We start from the raw sequence: 25,479 nt of genomic DNA, 5'->3' as shown, positions 1-25,479 counted from the left end.
ACTGATACCTGAAATAAACAAATACTGATGATTGATGACATTATAATTCTACCATTTTGTCTCCATTTATTAACTGAATTTCTACATCAAGGGAAATTTGCCCTAATGAGCAAGTTCTTTACATTAGTAATGGTCACCTGTAAGGCTGAGGTGAGTAAGATTCTGAGCACTGTGGAAATTCAGCAGGTTGAATGTGCCCTCTTCTAATCTCAAAAGCCAAACAGGATTGGGCCTGTTATTACTTGGATGGAAATTCAGCATGTGATGGGGTGGAGGTAGTGATTTCTATCCCTGATCTAATCTACTCCCTTCTTTGAGAATTTAAGGTTCAGTAGAAAGAAGTAAGATTACATACTTGAGGGCAGAGTGTTGAATATGATTATAGAGTCAGGATAGGCTCAGAATCAAACGGGTTATTTTTTCTTTTTGTTTTTATTGATAATTTCCAACATTGCCAATATGCAAGGAAATGGCATTTTCAGACACTATTTGTAAGAACATAAACTGGTACAATTTTTCTGGAGGACAACTTGACAACCTATAAAAAAGCCTTTAAAGTTTGCATATCCTTTGACCAAGAAATTTTACTGTCAGAAATTTACCCCAAGGATGTCCAGAAGACTCAATGAAGTTTATTCATGATAAGTCTGTAGTAATAAAACATTAGACACAACCTAAGTGTTTGCCTATAGAGGATTCACTAAAGGCAATGTGTTATGCCATCAATGGCCTTGCAGTCATTTGAATATTACAGAATTTATCAAGGCATATAAAGATATCCAAGATATATTACTGAGTGAAAAAAATGCAGACCTTAAGTTATACAATCTGGAATCAAGATTGCCAGGAGAAATATCAATAACCTCAGATACACAGACGACATCAACCTTATGGCAGAAAGTGAAGAACTCAGGAGCCTCTCGATTAAAGTGAAAGAGGAAAGTGAAACAGTTGGCTTAAAACTCAACATTCAAAAAACTAATATCATGGCATCTGGTCCCAACACTTCGTGGCAAACAGATGGGGAAACAGTGGAAACAGTGACAAACTTTATTTTTTTGGACTCCAAAATCACTGCAGATGGTGACTGCAGCCATGAAATTAAAAAATGCTTGCTCCTTGGAAGAAAAGCTATGACTAACCTAGACAGCATATTAAAAAGCAGAGACATTCCTTTGCCGACAAAGGTCCATATAGTCAAAGCTATGGTTTTCCAGTAGTCATGCGTGGATGTGAGAGTTGGACTATAAAGAAAGCTGAGTGCCGAAAAATCGATGCTTTTGAACTGTGGTGTTGGAGAAGACTCTTGAGAGTCCCTTGGACTGCAAAGAGATCCAACCAGGCAATCCTAAAGGAAATTAGTCCTGAATATTCATCGGAAGGACTGATGTTGAAGCTGAAACTTCCATACTTTGTCCACCTGATGCAAAGAACTGACTCACTAGAAAAGACCCCAGTGCTGGGAAAGACTGAAGGCAGGAGGAAAAGAGGAGGACAGAAGATAAGATCGTTGGATGACATCACCGACTTGAGCAAGCTCCAGGAATTGGTGATTGACAGGGAATCCTGGCACGCTGCAGTCCATGGGATCGCAAAGCAACTGAGAGACTGAACTGAACTAAGTAATATATAATCAGTAAATTCATTTTTCTATTTTTAAAAAAGAAATTATGCATATAAACATATGCATAATGGAAAAGAGGTCACAATAAATATAACAAAGTATTAACAGCTAATATTTAAATATTAATATTATATGATGGTAAAATTAGGACTCAGAGAAGGCAATGGCACCCCACTCCAGTACTCTTGTCTGGAAAATCCCATGAAAGGATGAGCCTGGTAGGCTGCACTGCAGTCCATGGGGTCGCTAAGAGTCGGACACGACTGAGCGACTTCACTTTCCCTTTTCACTTTCATGATTGGAGAAGGAAATGGCAACCCACTCCAGTGTTCTTGCCTGGAGAATCCCAGGGACGGGGGAGCCTGGTGGGCTGCCGTCTCGGGTTGCACAGAGTCTGACACGACTGAAGCAACTTAGCAGCAGCAGCAAAATTAGGACTAATTTATATTTTCTTTCTTTTGCTTATGGGCTTTCTTTGTGTCTCAGCTGGTAAGGAATCTGCCTGCAATGCAGGAGACCTGGATTCAGTCCCTGGGTTGGGAAGATCCCTTGGAGAAGGGAAAGACTACCCACTCCAGTATTCTGACCTGGAGAATTCTATGGACTGTATAGTCAGTCCATGGGGTCGCAAAGAGTCGGACACGACTAAATGACTTTCACTTTCACTTTTCTTTTGTTTATCTGATTTTTCAAAATTTTCTGTAACTCATGTTATTTTTTAAAAGAAAAAATATTTAATAGCAAGTACCTTATTTTTTTATTTTTGTTTTTTTAATCAGATAGGTGCAGTCAGGGTGTTGCAAGTCCTGATTATGGAGAGCCCTTAATCATAAATCATTCGAGCTCCAATCATCACATTCTATTCTGCCCTCCAAAAAGAGGAACAGGTAAGAATTATCTTACCTGACAATAGCAAGTACTTTAAGTTAGAGTTTCCAGGTATCATGGGACATACTTACACCAAAAAATTATTCATTATTTAATCTGAATTTTTAATTTAATGAGGTGTTTTGTATTTTTATTTACTAAATCTGGCCAGCCTATTTTTAATATAAAGCAATCAAAGGAGAGACTTGGGTGCTGGCCCCTTTGAGAACAGAAGAGTCACTGATTGTATCCAGTCTTTTAAACCAGGAAATAGGATTTGATGGAATAAGATAGGAAGATAAATTTGGAAGCCACATAGTCCTTATCTGAAATCTGGACTCTGCTACCACCACCACTATCCCCAGCCCCGCTACCCCAGCCCCATTCACCCCACAATCTGGATGTTCTGAGGTGAGTCACTTATCTCCCCTGAGCCTCATAATAATGCCTGGCTTGCCAGGATCAAATGAGAACATGTGTGTGAAGGCACTTAGTAAACTGCGAGTGCCAAGCAGCACACTATTATCATGTTAACAAATTATACACACAAGGACATGTTGAGCAGGAACAAAACATCTGCCACAAGACAACTGCAGAATTGTTCCTTGCAGCAGACTTTGATGGCTCTCTGAGGTCAAAACAACTCAAGGTTTAGTTACTCCAGGACTGAACCCATACATTAATATCTATCCAGATTGTTTTTACGACCCTATTTATAGATGCACTGATCATTAAATAGTTTGGAACACTTTGAAGCAAGTCGGTTGTTAAATTGCTTGGCGAGTGGCTCAGAGGAAGCCCGCATGGTTTATGAGTTTGGCAGCTCATAACTCCAGGCCCTCACCTTATCACCTTATCCTCACACACCAGGCTCAGTCACCTTGGAAACTGCCCTATTCTAGATGCAGAGCACAGAGCGCCTGACTGACATGGAATTCCTCAGCAGTCGCCTTCTTGTCTGGTCTCTGTTACTGAAAAACCATCGGTGCCTCTCAAGCCACTTTAGGGAGGATCCAACAGGGGAGTTTCAAGGATCTTCCAGGGGAAAATTAATGCTAGAGATTGAGGTTTATGACAATGTGGAAAAACAAATTGAGGGAGGAAAAATTAAGGGAGAAGGAAAGAGGAGAGGAGGGAAGGAATACGAAAATGTGGAAAAGTTCAGAAGAAAGAAAATGAGAGTATTATCCTATTTTACAGATGAGGAAACTGAGGCCCAGAGGCCCAAGGTCACATGACCAGCAAAACAGCTCCTCGTGGGAACCAGACTCTCTGGAAAGAGCAACATGAAAATGCAGCTTGTGAGTGAAGTGGCGAGACACAGGGGAGCGACCGCAAGAGGCAGCCACCCTCCAGTCTTCACCAGACACTAACCCTGACGTGGGACCCACCAGCTCCAGAATTGTGAGAACCAGATGCCTGCTGTTTAAGGCCTCCAGTCCATGGTATTTGTCATAGCAGCCCAAGACATTTGGCAATTCTCTTTAACTGATGGACGAACTGCTGAACTACAGCTGCCCCAGTTTCCTTTCCCACCATCGGTGTCTGAGGAGGGGGTACCAGTGTTGGCCCGTCATCCTCAGCCCAGATCTTCACTCTGCCACACACTCAACTGGGTGACCTCCTTACACAACCTCTTGGAGTCCCAATTTCCTCATTATAGAATGGAAACAACAGACTTGAGGGAAGATTACACAGATGACATACAAAAAGCTCCCAGGGCATGATGCTCAGCAAATAGTGGTTTCCTGGTCAGTGTGCAGAGAATCAAAACATCTCAGTGTAGGAAGGAGCCTGACAGGTACAACATGTATTGCTACTTCCTGGATTATTATAACACGGTCCCCTGTCCTGTGTCCTGACCGAATATCCCCATTGCTGCTCACTGTAGGGCATCAGTGGCCAGAACCAACTCCACAGGACATAAGGAGGCATTTCCCATTATTTCTTGGAAATTTGGCTTTCACGGGGTATAAATGAGTGCTATAATGGGAGGAGGAGGAAGAATTCTAAAGTCAAATAACTGGGAAAGACTGGATTGAACAACGCCAAGGCAGATTTCTCTTCTGCAAGACACCTTGGATCATTGAACAGAGTCATACACTAAAATCTCCAAACAGGAATAGAGCATTTCTAAACCTCTCTGTCCTGTAAAATGAAAGTCTGCATCCAGACATAAGGCATCTGTCCACACAGCAGGGAAACCACATACAACCACCAAGGCTGAATTGTAAATACTCACCCCCAAAACCTCTGCCCTGTAGCAATTCTCACCTTTACTGATTTATCCTAAATGGCAACATAGAAACTGTGGCCACTGCTACGCTGCTGTCTTCCTTAATGTTTCCATCCATCCCTGCTGCCTGAAGTCAATTTCCAAGCTCAAGTTCAAGGAGTTAGATAATCATCAGAGGCTGAGCAAAGTGAGTCACCATGTGAGGATTGAGGGAGTTCGCCCTCCCCATCCCCACACTGAAGCAGATACTGAACACAAATGAGCAGAACTAGGTTTCCCTTCTCAGCCAGGGTTCTCAGCTGAGATTAGAAAATTGCCAAAGAGTCAATTTTCTTGGGTCCTGCAATTGCCCTTTTGTATGTTTCTGCACTTTTTTTAAAACTCCATGATTTGTCTGGAGACTGTAACTAAGAAATGTAAGGAATGGTCAGGATCTGAGGAGACAGAACAAAACTCTTAGCAATTTTTTGAAACCCTAGGTAAGAAGCTGAAGGAATTGTTCCAGAAGACCTGACCTCTAAAGTTCACAGTACTGCAAATGCAAATGAGTTATACCCTTCTGTTGCCCCCACCTCCCAGAATGGTGAATAATTCCATCTCAGATGGCTACCCTGGGCTTCCCAGGTGGCTCAGCTGGTAAAGAATCTGCCTGCAATGCAGGAGACCTGAGTTCGATTCCTGGGTTGGGAAGATTCCCTGGAGAAGGGAACGGCTACTCACTCCAGTATTCTTGCTTGGAGAATTCCATGGACAGAGGAGCCTGGCAAGCTACAGTCCATGGAATCATAAAGAGTTGGACATGACTGCATTGCAGGCCTGGAGAATTCCATGGACTTGAATTTTGCATCCATGGGGTCACAAAGAGTCAGGACAGGTGGCTACCAGATAAACGATTCTCACTTCATGTACAACTTACCCTGAGTCCTTTATTCTCAATGGCACTAAGGAAAGTGAGGCCTTTTCCTGAACTCTCTTAACTAGAATGAAGACAGTCCCAGGATGACCACAGACAGGGACTACTGTGCCAGTGAATTTTTTTTTTAATAATTTTATTCATTGATTGATTTTTGGCTATGCTGGTCTTCACTGCTGTGTGGGCTTTTCTCTAGTTGTGGCAAATTACTCTGCAGTTGCAGTGCTCAGGCTTCTCATTGCAGCAGCTTTTCTTGTCATGGAACATGGGCTCTAGGGCACATGGGCTTCAGTAGTTGCAACTCCTTGGCTTGAGCACAGGCTCAGTAGTTGTGATGCACGAGCCTAGTTGCTCCACAGCATGCGGAATCTTCCCAGACCAGGGATCAACCAGTGTCTCCTGCGTTGGCAGGCAGATTCTTTACCACTGAGCCACCAGGGAAGCCTACAATGAATCTTTATTAAGCACCTACTGTGGGATAGACGCATATGGTCCAACAGCCAGAGAGAAGAGCCAACCACACAAATGCGTATGGCTGGAATAAATCCAACCCAACCCTGGGAGCATCAACAGTTCCTCCAGACTCTCTGCCCAGCTGGAGTTTGGGAAGCTAAGCAATGTCTGTAATGTAAGGAATCTGATGCACCCAGCCCTTATCAACCCTGTCCGAAGAATGCAGCTTAGCGAGCCCCTTAGGAAGATTTACTCAAGTATGAAGTTAGAAGTGGGTTTGTCTTTCATCAACACACTTGAAGGCACTAGGCACTGGTGACCGCATAAAAAAGGCTGGCCCAGCTCTATTGGGGGTAAAGTGGACCTCTGCCTGGGAAGCAGGGGGCCTGGCTGCAAAAACTATGATGTGATGCATGGCTCAGGACATTGCACGTCCCTGAATCTTAGCATTTTTGGTAGGGGTTGGGGGTAAGGGCCCAAGGATGTTGAAGAAGAGAGGCAGCCTGCTATGGCAGGCTGGGGGTCACTAGACTTGGCTGTACCTCTAACAGGCTGGGTGACCTCACCAAGCCATTTCCCCTTTCTGACCTCAGCTACCTTATCAGTAAAAATAATAGTAATAATAGTGAGATGATTGTTCTAGGTCTGTTGATTGGGTTGTTTTTTTTTTTTTCATTGCTGTATTTTGTGAAATTCTCATAACATAAAGCTTGTCATTATTGACATTTAGCACATTTACAATGTTGTGTGACCATCACCACTATCAAGTTCCAGGACATTTTCATCATCCCCAAAAGAAATCCTGCACTTATTAAGCAGTCACTCCCCATTACCCCATCCCCCTAATCTCCGGCAACCACTAATCTGCTTTCCGTCTCTGTCTCTATGGATTTGCCTATTCTGAATATTTCATATAAATGGAATCATGCAATTATTTGTCCTTTTGTGACTGACTTCTTTCACTTAGCATGATGTTTTCAAGGTTCATTCATGTATCAACACTTCATTCTTTTGTATAGTTAAGTAGTTTTTCATTGTAGAGATATACTACTTTTACTCATTCATCATTTGTCAGTTATGATGAAATTTGGGTTGTTTCCACCTTTGGACTGTTGTAAAGAGCCAAACGTTTATAATAGAACTGTGAGAAATAAATGTCTGTTGTTTAATTCACCTCATCTATGGTTATTTTTTTACAACAGCCTGAGCAAACCAAGACATATGGTAATCTCCATATAATTTATTACAGAACCACCAAGCTTTTCCACAGTGGCTGCATCATTTTTCATTCTTACCACCAAGGTTTGAGGGTTCTGTTTGCTCCTCACCCTCACCAAACTATATCCTTAAGCAGGGAGGGAATTTAGCAGTAAAATCTTTTCTTCTAACACAATCTTTCTTGGAAACCTACTATGATAAAACAGATCAAAGAGAAACTGCTGGGGTTGGAGGTGATAGCACATCTGAGGAACCCCTTAGGGTTGAAGAAACACAATTTGAAAACCATTTGCTACAGAGTTTGTTATATCCTTCCTGGCTCAGAATCTGAATATCCCATCTTGATCTCCTTCCAAGGTCCATCCTGGTCTCTGGAGGTCGGGTTATCGAGGACTCTCCCCATTTCTATTCTACACTTTCAGGAAAGGCCTGAGATGATAGTCCTCTTCAGCTTGGGGTATGGGGCCCAACAATGGAAGAATTAGCCAGTTCTTTTTCTTTTTGGCCATGCACAATGGCATGTGGAATCTTAATTCCCCAACCAGGGATTTAACCCCATGCATTGGAAGCAAGGAGTCTTAACCACTAGACTGCCAAATAAGTCCCAGCTGGTTCTCTTTAAAATAAAAATTCTGGGATCCCACCCCAGACTTAGAGAATGGGAATCTTCAGGGAAGAATCCTGTATTTTTTTATACATCTTTTACGTACTTCCCAGATGATTTTTATGCCCCCAGATTTGAGAACCACTGAACTGGAAGGGACTGAGAAGTGAGGGTTAAGAGACTAAACACCTAAATTGGTAAAGGCCACCATCTTATTGAACTTTTGTGAGCTTCTCTTCTCTTTGAAAAGAAACGTTGGATTTTGCTTTGGGATCTGAGTGCCAACTGGGGCTTTCCAAAGGTCAAACTGGCACAACCTCCAGCCTACAGGACTGGGAAGCTCCAAAAGATAAGGATACTCTTGTGACCTCAGGAACTGCACACAATGTCCCAGCATTTCCAAGTGCTGCTTTTTAAAATGATGCTTATTATGGTTACTTTTTTAAAATTTGAAAATATAGCAAATCAGTCATAAAGCAATGACTGTTTATGTGAGTTTTTGTAGCATTAAGCAATGTCTTCTTTGTGTTGAGAATCAACATTATTTACTTTGGGAATCTTGCCCAGATTTCTGTCAACTTATTTATACACAGTTTCTCTTCCCAGACTTGTGACTCAATGAAGTTTTCCCCATCTGGGGCAGGGAGCGAGCAAAACTGTCATATGCAGATGCAGCCTAGTACACTGAACTTGTAAGAATCATCAAAGACCCCCCTACTCTAGTGATACCCCCAGAGCAGTAACCCCCTCTTCAGACTCTTCTGGGATTCATCCAAGAATGAGTAGCTCCCCACCTGTTTTGGTTAGTCACTCTTACATAAAAATGCCAAAACTCAGTGACTTGACACAAAAACTATTTCATTATTAGTTCTCTCCAGTCTTTGGAGTCGCTGAGCTCAACTTAGCAGTTCTACTACTGTGATGTTGGTTGGGGCTATAGCCACCTGGGGTGTCAAGTGGGCTGAAGAGTGAGAAGAATCCAAGCTGGCTCACTCACATGGCTGGGAGCTGATGCTGGCTGACAGCTGGGAGCTCAGCTGAGGCTGTTGGCTGAAATGTCAGCACATAGCCTCTTCATGTGGCTTGGGCTTCCCACAGTATGGCAGCTGGGTTAGGGAGGGAATTTCCTACAAGCAAGTGTTCCAAGCACTGATTTGACTCCAAGGCCTTAGATAAATTACCTAATCTCTTGGAACCTAAGCTTCTCCATCTATCACATGAAGATAATTTGTCAAAGATAATTTGATAAAGATAATTTATCAAATGAAGATGAATCTTCCCCATCAGATTAAGGCAAAGACTAAGTGAGACAGTATGAGTAAAGCCCTTCACACAGTGTCCATAAACAAGAGCAGGTTATGATCATGGCCACCCCAACACTTAATCCTGGAGCATCCTTGATAGTACACGACGAATCTCTCCAGACTTTCTCCCTGGCTCATACAAATTGCTGGGCTGCCACCCCTGACTTGAAGAAAAGGAGGGGCTTTGGTGGGTTTCTGTAGGACTAGATGCAGAAACTACGGACTAGACATCAGAAACTATGACATGACTCCTTGGAAAATATATTTCCGCCCCCCCACCCCCCCAACAGAGAAGGAAAGGGTGGCTTTATTAGTTTGCCAGGCAAATCTCATGGACGGAGGAGCCTGGTAGGCTGCAGTGCATGAGGTTGCAAAGAGTCGGACACGACTGAGTGACTTCACTTTCACTTTTCACTTTCAAGCATTGGAGAAGGAAATGGCAAACCATTCCAGTGTTCTTGCCTGGAGAATTCCAGGGACGGGGGAGCCTGGTGGGCTGCCGTCTATGGGGTCACACAGAGTCAGACACGACTGAAGCGATTTAGCAGCAGCAGCAGCGGCAGACAAAGGGAAACACAGCAGGCTAGCTCCATAAGAACTATTCACTTCCCCCCCTACCCACTGGCACCCCATAAATAGGGAGAGGTTATATAGTCAGTCTGGATAAAGGCATGATAAGGATCAAGGCAGTAACAGTGTTTCCTTTGTTTGTTGCTTTTTTTGGCTGTGCTGGGTCTTCATTGCTGTAAGTGGGCTTTCTCTAGCAGTGACAAGCAAGGGCTACTCTTCGTTGCGGTGCACAGGCTTCTCATCTCAGTGGCTTCTCTTGTTGCAGAGCACAGGCTCTAGGGAGTAGGCTCAGTAGTTGTAGAGCATGAGCTTAGTTGCTCCATGTCACGTGGGATATTCCCAGACTAGTGATTAAATCCACGTCCCCTGAATTGCAAGGTGGATTCTTAACAACTGGACGACCAAAGAAGTCCTGAAATGTATTTTAAAGGGAAAAAAATGTCTTACAAATATTCAAAGATATTTGAATGTTCCTCGAAACAGTGTAAATAACATCTTATCAACAGAAACTTATCAACCGAAATGTCTATCAGTAAGAGCTGGGATATGATACATCCATATTCTACTGGATATTTGTTTGTTTTTAGGGTATCTAGTATCTGATCCTTCTTCATTTAAAGAAGAAATTTAAAGATAAGAAAGAAGCACCCCTGCTTTCCACTACAGAAGCATAAAGAAGGCAAATATGCCCACTCCTTGCTCCCTGGAAGACAAGATACAAGCATGTGAGCTGAGTGGCCGGTGTGTGGGCTCCTGCCTAAGGTTTTGCCCACAAAGACACAAGGACAGTTAGCGGTTTTCAAGCCTGCTGTGTTGGCAGTGGAGCCTAGATTCCAGGGGCATAGTGGTGTCTGGTGGAGCAAAGCTGCCTCAATGACTTAGGCTACTCACCTTGTAACTGTTATGTGCCAGAGAAATAAATTTCCATATTCATTAAGTCACTGTAAGTTGAATTTTCTTTGTTATGGTAACTTAGATTATCCTAATTATGGTGATTTTAGAACATAGCCACAAATTCTTTTCTACTCCTCCCATTGAGAAGTAGAGACTATGTCTCCTCTTTTGAATTTGAGCAGGCTTGTGACCACTTCAATCAATAGACTTTGGTGAAAGTGATTTCCAGGGTTAGGTCACAAAAGGCAGTGCAGCTTCCTCCCTGCTTGCTAGAACACCAGCTCCTAGAGCATTGAACCACCTTGTAAGAAGTCAGACTACCCAGAGGCCACCACACTGTGAGGAAGCCCAAGTCATATAGAGACAGCTTGTATAGGCACTCTGATCCAGAATCCCTGCCAGCCCAGAGTTCAATTCATGGCAGCCCAGTCTCCAAACATGTGCATGACATAGCCTTCAGATGATTCTACCACTCCACCCCCACCCCAGCCTTTCATCTCAATCTTAGTGTGAATTTTCCCAGCCAAGATCCCAGACATTGTGCATCATCCCTACTGTGCCCTGTAGAATTCCTGACCCACAGAATTTATGAGTATATTAAAATGGTGAATGTTTTATTCTACTAAGTCTTACAGATTATTACACAAAAATAGCTAATGGGACTCTAAACTGACATAGCATAGATTCCATGGGCTATCCAATACTTTTCAAAAAATGTCCTTTTTTGCTAAATAACCTAACCACAGTGTATCTCTGTTGTTGTTATCAACAGTCTTGGCTGGTAGGTATACAATGAAATACTATGCGACCCTTAAACTGAGGTAGCTCTATATTAACCATCACAGAAAGAGACTCACAATGTAGTTTTAGGAGAAAATGGCAGATTTAAAAATAGTAGGTTCAAAATGGTTACAGTTTTGTAAAATAAAATTATTTTTGCATAGTGTAAATTCTAAGAAGCTATGTACCAAAATTACATGGTCTCTTAAGTATTGATTACCTATTTTTTCTGTATGAACTTCATTACAATTACATGTATAAATTTTTAATTAAAAAATTAAAAAAAAATAAAGCCAGGATTATAGATTCAGAAATTTAAGAGTGCCTGGAATATTTCACCACCTCTGGAGCTTTTGCACATTCACTAATGAGAAACCCTGAAGCACAGTCTTTGGGTAGTGGTAGCCCCATTAGGCTGTGTGCTACTGCTAAGTCACTTCAGTCCTGTCCAACTCCGTGCGACCCCATAGACGGCAGCCCACCAGGCTCCCCCATCCGTGGGATTCTCCAGGCAAGAACACTGGAGTGGGTTGCCATTTCCTTCTCCAATGCATGAAAGTGAAAAGTGAAAGTCAATCGCTCAGTCGTGTCCAACTCTTAGCGACCCCATGGACTGCAGCCTACCAGGCTCCTCCATCCATGGGATTTTCCAGGCAAGAGTACTGGAGTGGGGTGCCATTGCCTTCTCCTATTAGGCTGTGTAGTAGCTACTAATAATCCCTCCCCTTACTACAAACATATGCTATTCCTCATATCAAGAAGTATGGTTTATTTCCCCTTTCCTTATATCTAGGCTCTCCCTGTGACGTCTTTGGCCAATGGAATGCAATGTAAGATGTTCAAGGGCTTCTGATTTCACATCTTAGGAGATTTGGTAGCTTCTGTTTCCTTCTGCTTACATGCCTATTCTTGGGATGTTCCCTCTCAGAATCCAGTCAAAGCTATATGGAAAGGTCACATGGAGGAGAACCAAGACTGTCCCATAGGCAGCCTTGGATTAGCTCCTAGCCAACAGCCAGCACCAACTGCCAGCCATGGAAATATGTCATTTGAGATTCCAGCTCACTTGAGCCCTAGTGGCTGCAGATCCAGCAGACATCGTGGGGTACAGAAGAACCATCCATCTGAGCCCTGTTAACCCACAGACTCATGAGAGATACTAACAGGATGGTTGCTTTAAACCACTGAGTTTTGGGGAAATGTGGTAGCCAGCCTCCAAGATGGCTCCATTGATCCCTACCTCCTAATATTTATACCTTGTATAGTAGCTTTGCACACGGTACCAAGGCTGGTCTGTCTGACCAGTAGACTAGACCAGAAGTGATGCACAGTATGTTACTTGTAAGATTAGATGATAAAATGCTTCATAGCTCTATCTTGGCCACTCTCTTCATATTTTGAGCAGCCCTTGTGAGAGACCAACTTGTCCCCAGGTTGCCCAGGACTTTCCTGGTTTTAGAATGAATGTCTCACATCCTGAGAACCCCCTTAGTCCTGGGCAAACCGAAATGATTGGTCATCCTATGTGACCAGCTATGTGGTAAGGTAGTGAGACTTCAGGACAACAGTGAACAAAAAATAAGCCCTCTTACAAACAGCCACATGAGGGAGCCATTTGGAAAGCAAATCCCCCAGGCCCAGTCAAGGCTTGGGAAGACTGCAGCCCCAGCCAACTGCCCAACTGCAACCTCATGAAAGACCCTGATCCAGAGCCACCCAGGTAAGGCGACCCTTAGAAATTATGTGAGACAATAAATATTGTTATTTTAAGCTGCTCAATGTGGAGTAGTTTGTTAAACAGCAATATGCAGGTGGTCTGTTGCCCCCTAATCAGGGAACACTAACAGATCATGATCTCCACCTATTTTAAACAGCTATGATGGTCTTTTTGTTTGGAGATCTTTTTCTTTCCTGAAAATGAACCTGAGGGAATGCTGCTTCTAGAGTTCCTGAAAAACAGTGTCCCACAGGGTCCCTGGTTGCTGCAGCTTGAGCTCATTCCACCTCTAATTATTTTCCAAGCCTTAACAATGAATCTCTTGGGCTCACAAAGTCCTCCTGCCTCTCCATTTCTAAATGCTCTCTGAGGCTGTCCTGATTTCCCTGAAGGTCTGAGGCATTTACCTAGGCTGCTTAAATCACCTTCTGTGCTGGAAAGTATCCCTTGATCTCTGAACTTGGATATCTGTATGCAGAGAGCAGTGCACATGGTGCCTGGACTGTAGGGCATGCAGATATTCTGGGGGAGCCTGAGGGGTCTTAACCTAAAATCTCTTCCAACCAGGCACCAAGGTTATCGGAGAGTTCACCTCTCAGGTGTGATTAATTCATTTGAGAGGACAAATTATCCACCAGCACCTTCTTCTGAATGAGTTTACTGAAGACATTCTGCTCTACCCAAGGCAGCATAAGAGTAGTGGGCACTTGATCCAGCGGAGCACAAAAGACACGTGAGATCTCTAAAGTTGACCTTGGTCCAACCTTCTAATGTATTAGACTGGCTCCATGTACAGCTGGGCTGCAGGGCTGCACATGTGCAGAGCACCTAGGATGCTAGCAGCAGGTTGCTGTGTACACCCAGAGACTCAGAGACGCCTTGCCGAGTATCAAAGGTACAAGTACCATGTGCTGAGCTATTAGTTCCCCAGGGCTGCCATAGCAAAGGGCCGCAAGCTGAGTGGCTGAAAGCAGCAGAAGCGTAGTCTCTCATGGTCCTGGGGGCTGGGTGTCCAAATTAAGGTGTCAGCAGGGCTGGTTCCTTCTGAGCGCTCTGATGGAATCTGTTCCAAGCCTCTCCCCTAGATGCTGGCGGTTTGTTTTCAGTCTTTGGTGTTGCCTGTCTTGTCAATACATCACCCCGATCTTTACCTTGATGTTCAGATGGCACCCTCACTTTGTGTCTCTCTCTGTGTCCAGATTTCTCATCCTAATGACCTCATCTTAACTTCATCATCTGCAAAGACCTTATTTCCAAATCAGGTCACATTCATAGGCACCAGGTACTAGGACTTCAACATCTTCAGGAGGACACAATCCAACCCCTAACACTAAGCCATTAAGGAAACAGTTAATATCCATAAAATGCTAGGCACTTGCCATGATAGTCATTTTATATACATTATTTCTAATCCTCACAAAGATTTCCCAATTTTATAGATCAGAAACTGAAGATTAGAAAGGTTACAGGGCTTGTCTTAACTTACACAGCTAGAAGTACAGGCTCTGGAATTAGATAGCTTGGCTTCACCACTTAGCTGGGAGGTCTTGGGTAAGTTACTTAAATTTTCTGTGCCTTAGTTTCCTCCTTTGTAAAATGGAGATAATAACAACTATACCTCTATCCATTTAGGGTTGTTGCAAGCATTTTAAAAGATGCACAGAGCCTGGTACATAGTAATTACTGAATTCATAGTAGCTGTTATTTTAGTTGTAGAATCAAGTGAAATAAGATGGAAGGTGAAAAACAAAAACCTTATAATTCCACTCATATGTGGAATCTAAACAAAACAAGACAATAATAGACTCATAGACACAGAGAACAAATTAGTGGTTACCAGAGGGGAAGGTGGTTGGGGACAGGAGGAAAATAAGTGGTGGTGGTGTTTTTCAGTCCCTCAGCCTGTCCGACTATTTGCAACCCCATGGACTGCAGCACGCCAGGCTTCCTGGTCCTTCACCACCTCCCAGAGTTTGTTCAAACTCATGTCCATTGAGTTGGTGATGCCATTCAACCATCTCATCTTCTGTTGTCTCCTCCTCCTCCTGCGTTCAATTAACATTTGTTGACAATTAAAATGATAATTTAAAAAACAGTGAAAAAATTAAAGCTTCATGATGTGTATTTGTAGTTACTAAATATGAAATCACTTGCACTTTGGCCTCTTCTCTTCAGTCTCCTGGTTATACAGTTCTTGCTCATGCTAAACTGTGACTTCGAAATGGAGGGAGCAAAATAGCCACCACAAGTGTCCATCTGCTTAGAGCTCCTGTGGTGCCCCTCCAGGACCTCAGTACTACCCACCATCCATTCAGTCTTCTGAGCTGGCAAAGCACACTCCCTCTCAGCTTTGGTTCCTTCTTCTCAGAAATGTAGATAATAGCACAAGTTAGATTGTCTTGAGTGTTAGATAATGTAACACGTATAACTTGTCAGGCAGTAAAGAGTCAGACGACTGAGTGACTGAACTGAACTGAACTGAATCAAATTAAGAACTCAATAAATTAGTTTCCTTCTCCTTCTTTAAGTTGTATGTGTGTTTAATTTTGTAAAAAGACTTGAAAATAATTAACAAGATTAAAGACTTTTAAAATTTTCAGAACCAGTTTGGTTATCTGTTGCTATGTGACAAAGCAGTGGCTTAAAACAATAAGCTTATTATCCTATCACACAACTGTCACAAAAGTCAGGAATTCGGGCAAATCTCAGTCAGGAAGTTGTACTGCTCCATATGGCATTAAATGAAGCCAGTCTGTGGTATTTATCTGGTGACTTGGCTGGTCAGGAGGGTTAAGACAGCTTCCTTATTCACAGGTAAGGCCTTGGCTCGGCTCAGTTGGACTACTGGCCAGGACAGAAGTAATCACAGGAAAAGAACTTATAATATGTAAATATGTGAAGTTGTAAAAGTCCAGAGCAAGTACAGGCAGACCTGGGTGATATTGCCAGTTCAGTCCAGAGCACCACAGTAAAGCAAATATCACAGGCCAGTGAATCAAGCCTTTTTTTTTTTTTGGTTTTCCAGTGCATATAAAAGTTATGTTTACACTATACTGTAATCTGTTAAGTATGCAATAGCTTTTATGTCTTTACTGTTAAAAAATGCTAACCATCATCTGACAACACAGGGTTGCTGCAAACCTTCAATTTGTAAAAATCCCAACATCTGTAAAGAAGAATACATAAGGTATGACTATACTGCAAAATAACACAGCACTTTGGAGCCTCTAATGAAAGAAAGGTTATTTCTGTTTGGGAGATTCCAAAAAGGCCCTCACATGGACTTTTGAGGGTGCAGGAGAGTTCCCAGATTTGGTTGGGATGGAAGGCATCTTAAAGGAAATGAAAAAGCACCAGCAAAAATGTGAATGTGGGAAGGTAAGGGACCTGTTTATACAGGAAGTAGATAAATTCAGAATGAAGTCTAGTCACATGGGTAAGTCAGAATAAGCTGTGTTGTGAAGGATTTTTGAATATTAGGGTGAGGGAGATCTGTTTCACTTGATATGCAGATGGGAAGTCTCACCTGGCCTGAGTGAAAAACAGATGCCCACAGGGGTCAGGCATCGAAGATAAGTGAGTCAAGTGGTCTGGGTATAAAAATACCTTGCAGGCAGCCACTGCTCAACTTTGTCATAGTTATCATTCAGAGATATGAAGCCACTTGGCTTCATATGAAAAACTTCTGATTTTCCAAAAGAAAAGAAAAAGTCTAGATTCTTAGGTAAAACTTCTCACTTTTGATGTTTACAGCTATTTAAAAACTGTGTGCAGGTTAAAGAAAACTCATCTGTGGGCCAGATGAGGCCAGTGGGTGTCTGCTCTCTTTGAATATTTGTAGGGGCAGAGTGGGCAGAGGAAAGACAGGGGAAGGCCCCACCAGAGGACTAAGCTGCTTTGAAAGAATTCATCTCCGGTGTTTTTAATGAATGTGTTTTTGTTTTTGGCCTTTTAGAATCCTCTCTACACTAGGGCTGGTTTGCTAGGGAACTTTGGATTGGGCCTGGCAGCTGGTTCCCACCTTTCAGGACTTCTCAATTTTCAGCCTTATATAACCCATCCTCTTTCTTCCTTTTTTTTTTTAAAGTTTGTTTTTTTTCCATTAATTAATTAATTTATTTATTTTGGCTGCATCAGGTCTTTTGTTGTGGAACTTGGGCTTCTCTTTAGTTATGGTACGTGGGCTTAGTTGCCCTGAGGCATGTGGAATCCTATGTTCCCAGCCAAGTATCAAACCTGCCTCCCTTGCACTTAACCACTGGACAGGTAGATTCTGGAAGGTAGATTCTTAAAACCACTGGACAACCAGGAAAGTTCCCCTGTCCTCTTTCTTTCTTCCTTTTTTTAGGTAAGAAGTGGATTTGGTTAGAGACAAACACACTCTACAGACAGAACGTGTGCCATCTCAGAGGGTGAGAGAGGGCCCCCATCCTCTTTCAATGGTTCGTTGTTTTGTCCCAGGAATGAAGCCTCATGTAAGCATTCTTGTGTGTGTGTGTAAGAGTTCTTCCATCTGAAGAATTCAGAATTAACAACAGACCTGGGCTGAGCTTTCTGAACTTGGCAGGAGCTGACCCTTATGGAAACAGAATGCTTTGTCTGCTGTAGAACTGAGGTAGGCCACTGACTGAACTCGTAATCAGTCTTTAGACATTGATTTCATAACTCGTATTCAATCTTTTGGCTGATTACCTTTGATCCCAAGATTATCGGCAAACCTTTGTAGAAGAAAATGTTCTACTTTATTATGTCTGCATTGGGATGACAGATAACAGAGTGAAAGAAATATTACAAGTAGTAGAGCTAGAGCTAGAAAAAAAAGAAGTGATTTATTGGCTGGGTAACCTTGGTCCGCTCATTTTTCCTCTCTGCGTTTCAGTCCCCTCATCAATCATGTTCTAACCACAAGTGTTCACCTCCTGGTGTATTGTGAGGATTCAGTGAGATGGTGAATGCAGAAGTGCCTGACACCCAGCTATGCTGGATCAGAGAGGAATAAAGGAAAGTATCAGAGCTAAGGAGATATGGATTTAAACATTGACTTCACTACTCTTCTTATGATTTGATGGTTGTGTTCATTACAAAGTGATTATCCCCAAAATCTGGTTACCATCTGTCACCATACACTTGACCTCCCCTCAGCTATTTCAGAGAGCCTGTAGAACTATAGATGGAGGTTAATAACATTGCATAGGAGGCGGTGATCAAAACTATAACCAAGAAAAAGAAATGTAAAAGTCAAGAAGGATGTCTGAGGAGGCCTTATAAATAGCTGAAAAAAGAAGAGAAGCTAAAGGCAAAGGAAGAATATACCCATCTTTATGCAGAGTTTCAAAGAATAGCAAGGAGAGATAAGAATGCCTTTTTAAGTGAACAATGAAAAGAAATAGAGGGAAACAATAGAATGGGAAAGACTAGAGATCTCCTCAAGGGAATATTTCATACAAATATAGGAACAATAAAGGATAGAAATGGTATGGACCTAACAGAAGCAGAAGATATTAAGGAGAGGTGGCAAGAATACACAGAACAACTATAAAAAAAGATCTTCATAACCCAGATAACCACAAGGGTGTGATCACTCACCTAGAGCCAGACATCCTGGAGTGCAAAGTGAAGTGGGCCTTAGGAAGCATCACTATGAACAAAGCTGGTGGAGGTGATGGAATTTCAGCTGAGCTATTTTAAATCCTAAAATATGATACTGTGAAAGTGCTGCACTCAATATGCCAGCAAATTTGGAAAACTCAGCAGTGGCCACAGGACTGGAAAAGATCAGTTTTCATTCCAATCCCAAAGAAAGGCAATGCCAAAGAATAGTCAAACTACCATACAATTGCACTCATCTCACATGCTAGCAAAGTAATGCTCAAAATCCTTCAAGATAGGTTTCAACAGTATGTGAACTGAGAATTTCCAGATGTACAGGCTGGACTTAAAAAAGGCAGAGGGACCAGAGATCAAATTTCCAACATCTGTTGGATCATAGAAAAAGCTAGAGAATCCCAGAAAAACATCTTCATTGACTATGCTAAAGCCTTTGACTATGTAGATCATAACATACTGTGGAAAATTCTTCAAGAGATGGGAATACCAGACCACCTGACCTGTCTCTTGAGAAATCTGTATGCAGGTCAAGAAGCAATAGTTAGAACCAGACATGTAACAATGGACTGGTTCAAAATTGGGAAAGAAGTACATCACGGCTGTATATTGTCACCCTGCTTATATAACTTTTATGCAGAGTACAACATGTGAAATGCTGGGCTGGATGGAGCACAAGCTGTAATCAAGATTTCCCAGAGAATCAGATATGGTGCTCAGATATGGTGATGACACCCACTTGTGGCAGAAAGGGAAGAACTAAAGAGCCTCTTGATGAAGGTAAAAGAGGAGAGTGAAAAAACTGGCTTAACTGAACATTAAAAAAAAACTAAGATCACAGCGTCCGGTCCCATCACTTCATGGGGAAACAATGGAAACAGTGAGAGACTTTATATTTTGGGACTCCAAAATCACTTCAGATGGTGACTCCAGCCAAGAAATTAAAAGGTGCTTGCTCTTTGGAAGAAAAGCAATGGCAAACATAGACAGCATATTAAAAAGCAGAAACATAACTTTGCTAATGAATGTCTATATAGTCAAAACTATGGTTTTTCCAGTAGTCATGTGTGGATGTAAGAGCTGGACAATAAAAAAAGCTGAGCTCCAAAAAGTTGATGCTTTCAAACTGTGGTGCTGGAGAAGACTCCTGAGAGTCCCTTGGACTGCAAGGAGATCAAACCAGTCTATCCTAAAGGAAATCAATCCTGAATATTCATTGGAAGGACTGATGCTGAGCTGAAACTCCAGTACTTTGGCCACCTGATACAAAGAGCTGACTCATTAGAAAAGACCCTGATGTTGGGAAAGATGGAAGGCAAAAGGAGAAGTGGACGGCAGAAGATGAGATGGTAAAATACATCACCAACTCAATGGACATGAATCTGAACAAACTCCCAGAGACAGTGAAGGACAAGGAAGCCTGGCGTGCAGCAGCCCACAGGGTCACAGAGTCAGACACAACTTAGCAACTTAGCGACTGAACAACAACAAAGGAATCTCATCTACAAGACTTCAATCCCCGCTTCAATCCCCTCCACAGTCCTTTCCACCCTGACTGCCTTAATGAACCTTGTCACCAGCAGTCATCTAAGGATAGTATCGCAGGCAGAACAGAGAAGAGGGTGGAAAAACAATTTCCTTGGAATTCACACCCATTCAGGACAAATGAGTTAATCACCTTCTAACAGCTTAATGCAGACCTCATCAATCTTAAACAGTTTTGACAGCTGGAGTAATTAAGATTGTGTCAGGATTCTTGTTGTTTTTGAAAAGATTGTAAATCCTCTTATTTTGAAAGGGCCAGGTGAAAGGTTTTCAAATCCTGTTAAGAATTTTAGCCTGAGAAATCCTGAGAGCAATGAGTAATCATTGAATGGTTTTAAACAGAGGAATGATAAACTGATCTTATTTTTTGATCCAGGGGAAAAAAAAACTCTGGTTTGGAGGGCAGGGTTTAGTGATTAATTGGATGGAGTGTGACTACTCTAGCCTGACCTTAGGGCTCTGCCCAAGGGCAGCTGGATGGGTTGGATGTGAAGCAGAAAAGGAAAGGAGTGATCAGAAAGTAGTTCTTTCTTGGACCAGGTTAGCCAGGCCCTAGAGCTCTAACTGGCTGACTACTTGGTCGCAGAGGGAGGGCCCCATAGGCCAGGCCAGCTTGTGCAATCAGAGGCTTCTAGGAAGCCACAGCTGGCCCAGCAGAACTGGGACATTGAGGAAGGCCCTGAGTTCATGGGCTTTCCTGGTGACTCAGAGGGTAAAGCATCTACCTAAATGCGGGAGACCTGGGTTCGATCCCCGGGTCAGGAAGATCCCCTGGAGAAGAAAATGGCAACCCACTCCAGTATCCTTGCCTGGAAAAGTCCACCAACAGAGGAGCCTGGTAGGCTACAGTCCATGGGGTTGCAAAGTGTCACGCACGGCTGAGCAACTTCACCTCTGAGTCCATGAGGCCTTAGTAACCCAGAGATTGTTAATCCCCTCCTTCCTACAAAGGGACCAGGACTACTCCATCTTCAGGGACTGTTTGAGCTGGAGGTCATCAAGTCCCTGGAGCTGGTTCTTCAACTTGAAGATTCTGACTGATTCTATACTTAGAAAGCATCACCTCAGATGTAGTCCTGGAAAGAAAATCCCCTGGCCCCTGCTGTTCCAATACCAGGTGACTAGCACAGGCTGGGATGGGTGCTTTACGAGAGATGCAAAGACTTAGGCAACTTGGGAAAGGCAGAGTTTAATCCCACCTGGGCATCTGGGGAGGTGGAGAAGTGATGAGGGCTCTAAAACACAGATTGACTTCCACAGGTAGACAGGAGAGGGCAGAGTCTTCTCAGAAGAGCCAATAACTGATGAAAAGATCCAAAGAGGGGAAATTCAGGACATGAGGGAGACAGGAAAGCTATGCAGTGGCAAGATTCTTTCTAAAGGCAAGGATATACCACTGCTTGTGAAACCATTCACCTCAGCTTGGGATTTGAACCCAGCCAAAACCCACTGTCTTCCAGCTGAGAATACACACCTGGTTTCTGGACCTAATGAAGCTCAAGTTCTTAATGTCTTATAGCAGAAAGAATTTAGTGAGAGACAAAATGATAGGTAAGAAGTGGATTTATTTAGAGAGAAACACACTCCATAAACGAGAACATGGGCCACCACAGAGGGCTACTATGGCCTCAAAACGTGGTGTGGTTAGCTTTTATGGGCTGGGTAATTTCACAAGCTAATGAGTGGGAGGGTTATTCCAACTATTTGGAGGAAGGGGCAGAGATTTCCAGAATTTGGGACACTGCCCATTTTTTGATCTTTGATGGTGCTTGTGGGTGTGTCACTTAGCTTGGTGATGTGTTACAGTGAGCAAATATTGAGGTTCAAGGTAGTGGAAGTTGACCTGTCCGCCATCTTGGACCCATTAAGCAACAGTTAGAACTGGACATGGAACAACAGACTGGTTCCAAATAGGAAAAGGAGTTCGTCAAGGCTGTATATTGTCACCCTGTTTATTTAACTTATATGCAGAGTACATCACGAGAAACGCTGGACTGGAAGAAACACAAGCTAGAATCAAGATTGCCGGGAGAAATATCAATAACCTCAGATATGCAGATGACACCACCCTTAGGGCAGAAAGTGAAGAGGAACTAAAAAGCCTCTTGATGAAGGCGAAAGAGGAGAGTGAAAAAGTTGGCTTAAAGCTCAACATTCAGAAAACGAAGATCACGGCATCCGGTCCCATCACTTCATGGGAAATAGATGGGGAAACAGTGTCAGACTTTATTTTGGGGGGCTCCAAAATCACTGCAGATGGTGACTGCAGCCATGAAATTAAAAGACGCTTACTCCTTGGAAGGAAAGTTATGACCAAATTAGATAGCATATTCAAAAGCAGAGACATTACTTTGCCAACAAAGGTCCGTCTAGTCAAGGCTATGGTTTTTCCAGTGGTCATGTATGGATGTGAGAGTTGGACTGTGAAGAAGGCTGAGTGCCGAAGAATTGATGCTTTTGAACTGTGGTGTTGGAGAAGACTCTTGAGAGTCCCTTGGACTGCAAGGAGATCCAACAAGTCCATTCTGAAGGAGATCAGCCCTGGGATTTCTTTGGAAGGAATGATGCTAAAGCTGAAACTCCAGTACTTTGGCCACCTCATGCGAAGAGTTGACTCATTGGAAAAGACTCTGATGCTGGGAGGGATTGGGGGCAAGAGGAGAAGGGGACGACAGAGAATGAGATGGCTGGATGGCATCACTGACTCGATGGACGTGAGTCTCAGTGAACTCCGGGAGTTGGTGTTGGACAGGGAGGCCTGGCGTGCTGTGATTCATGGGGTTGCAAAGAGTCGGACACGACTAAGCGACTGATCTGATCTGATTGTGTCCTCAAGCTATGTCATTCCTTCAAAGGTTTTGCCCTGCCACCTTCCCTCCTGTTCCATTTTTACTGCTCAGATTCACAAGATTGTGAGGATCTGGGGCAACAATCCAGCCTTGGCCTCAAAATCATCTTCAGCATCAGTGCATAAGATAGAAATTTCCTATTACATCATCTGGGAAAAATTCTAGGGTGCACATTCTGAACTCACCCTGTCCCTACCTCCAAAAGCAACTTTGCAGAGCATTTGCATTTTTTGTATTAAACTCATCTCCCCCTGCCTTACTTTCCTACCTGTATTTTTCCTTTTGCTTTCTTTCTATTTAAGCCTTTAGATGAGGAAATTAGGTGTGTAAAAATAAGCTTATAAAACACTAAACCATACTTTCAAAACCATTCCAGTGTCTACCAAGTCTTCAGAAGGGCTGTGAGTCACATGAGTGGAGACAGGGCAAGGGTCCAGGAGAGGACCCTAAATGAAGGGCAGGAAAGAACAAGCTTGGGCAGGGGACTCTGGGGACAGTGCCTGCAGTGAACTAGAACTGAACACAGGAAGTCCCCAGGGAACCTTAGAAGGTTATCAAGCACACGGAATCTGCTTCCACTGAGGCTGGTCAGGCAAGACCAGATTTCAGGTCATTTTCATCCAAATGTCACATTCAAAGGTAAAGGGAGATATTCAGGCTACACATTTTCCACACCTCCTGGGAAACGTAACATCCTGGGAAATGTGAGGACCCAGGGGCCTGGGAATTAAGTTGGGATGTGGTGATAAGCAGGAACCGTTGCAGATTTGTTGCAGTTTCATGGAGCAGGGCAGGGATAGGTTGGGATCGAAGCTTCTTTGTCATGGATGTGGGGACAGGGGAGATGGAAGGGCATATAGCATCACTAAGAACCTTTACTAATTTTGCCACTTCATTAAGTACATACAAGCAATTATTCTTCACTTAGCTGTGTTTGGCAGCAGCTTTAATACATAACCTTTAATTGTATCTTATTGATTTATATAATTTTACAATTGTTTACATGACACGCTTTTTGTTCTTCCAGGGCCAAGACCCACAGGAGGAGATTAGCCAGTGACAAGGGTGAAAGCTCCCAGAAGCCTCACAAAACTTTTCTAGTTTCTACCCTTCTGGCATACCTCAGGCCAGACATCCCACTGCGTGGAGAGGTCTCCCGGAGGATTGGCCTGGGAATGGAGCAGGGTGGGGTGCAGACCTCAGAATCATACTATCTGGGATGAACTCCACTCAGGAGGTTGGGCCAGTGCTATCAAAATGCTTTCTTCCTCTGTGTTGGGCTTCCTTGGTGGCTCAGACAGTAAAGCGTCTGTCTGCAATGCAGGAGACCTGGGTTCAGTCTCTGGGTTGGGAAGATCTCCTGGAGAAGGAAATGGCAGCCCGCTCCAGTATTCTTGCCTGGAAAATCCCATGGACGGCGGAGCCTGCCAGGTTACTGTCCATGGGGTCGCAGAGTCGGACACGCCTGAGCGACTTCACTTCACTTCACTTCACTTCCTCTGTGTAACCCTTTGACTGGGGGCTAATCAATGATTACCTGAGGCTAAGCCAGGCCCCTCCCTCAACCCCCAGAGAGGGGAGAGTTTAACTTCTTGCTGACTTACTCAGCAAGTTCAGTTTCATTTGGGCGGAGAGGGAGGGTACCTTGCCAGCTCAGAAGACTGAGTGGATGGTGGGTAGTACTGAGGTCCTCAGCGGGCACCACAGGAGCTCTAAGCAGATGGGCACTTGTGGTGGCTATTTTGCTCCATTTCAAAGTCACAGATAGTTTAACATGAGCAAGAACTATATAACCAGGAGACTGGAGAGAAGAGGCCAAAGTGAAACCTTTACAGACTGGGACTTGAACCCACCTGGCTGGGACTCAAATCCAGCTAAAATCCTGCTTGGGACTTGTACTCACGTGGCTGGGATTCAAACCCAGCCAAAACCCACAGTCCCTGGCTTCAGGACCTAATGAAGCTCAGGTTCTTGATGTCTCATCACATAAAGAATTCAGTGAGAGACAAAGTGATAGGTAAGAAGTGGATTTATTCATTCAGAGAGAAAAACACTCCACAGTGTGTGCACCATCTCAGAGGGTGAGTGCGACCACAAAATATGCCATGGTCAGTTTTTATATAAGCTGGGTAATTTCATATGTTATTGAGTGGGAGGATTATTTCAACTATTTGGGGGAAGGGGCAGAGATTTCCAGGATTTGGGCCACCACCCACTCCTTGGCCTTTTAGCAGTGCCTTGGAACTGTCATGGCACCTCTGGGTGTGTCATTTCACTTGCTGATTGAGGATCAAGGTCTAG

General features: G+C 43.3%; 1 non-coding gene across 1 annotated transcript; it reads right to left on the bottom strand.

Annotated features, from left to right (window-relative positions):
- Positions 1-2,398: 2,398 nt before the first annotated feature.
- On the bottom strand, positions 2,399-2,534 carry LOC133255225 (U8 small nucleolar RNA). The gene has a single exon (XR_009738903.1). It is a non-coding gene; the product is annotated as a U8 small nucleolar RNA (small nucleolar RNA).
- Between the last annotated feature and the right edge of the window lie 22,945 nt (positions 2,535-25,479).

Source organism: Bos javanicus, chromosome 1 (assembly GCF_032452875.1).
Source record: "Bos javanicus breed banteng chromosome 1, ARS-OSU_banteng_1.0, whole genome shotgun sequence".
NCBI lineage: Eukaryota > Metazoa > Chordata > Mammalia > Artiodactyla > Bovidae > Bos > Bos javanicus.
The sequence above is the reverse complement of the archived record's forward strand: the minus strand, read 5'-3'. Positions and strand labels throughout refer to the sequence as shown.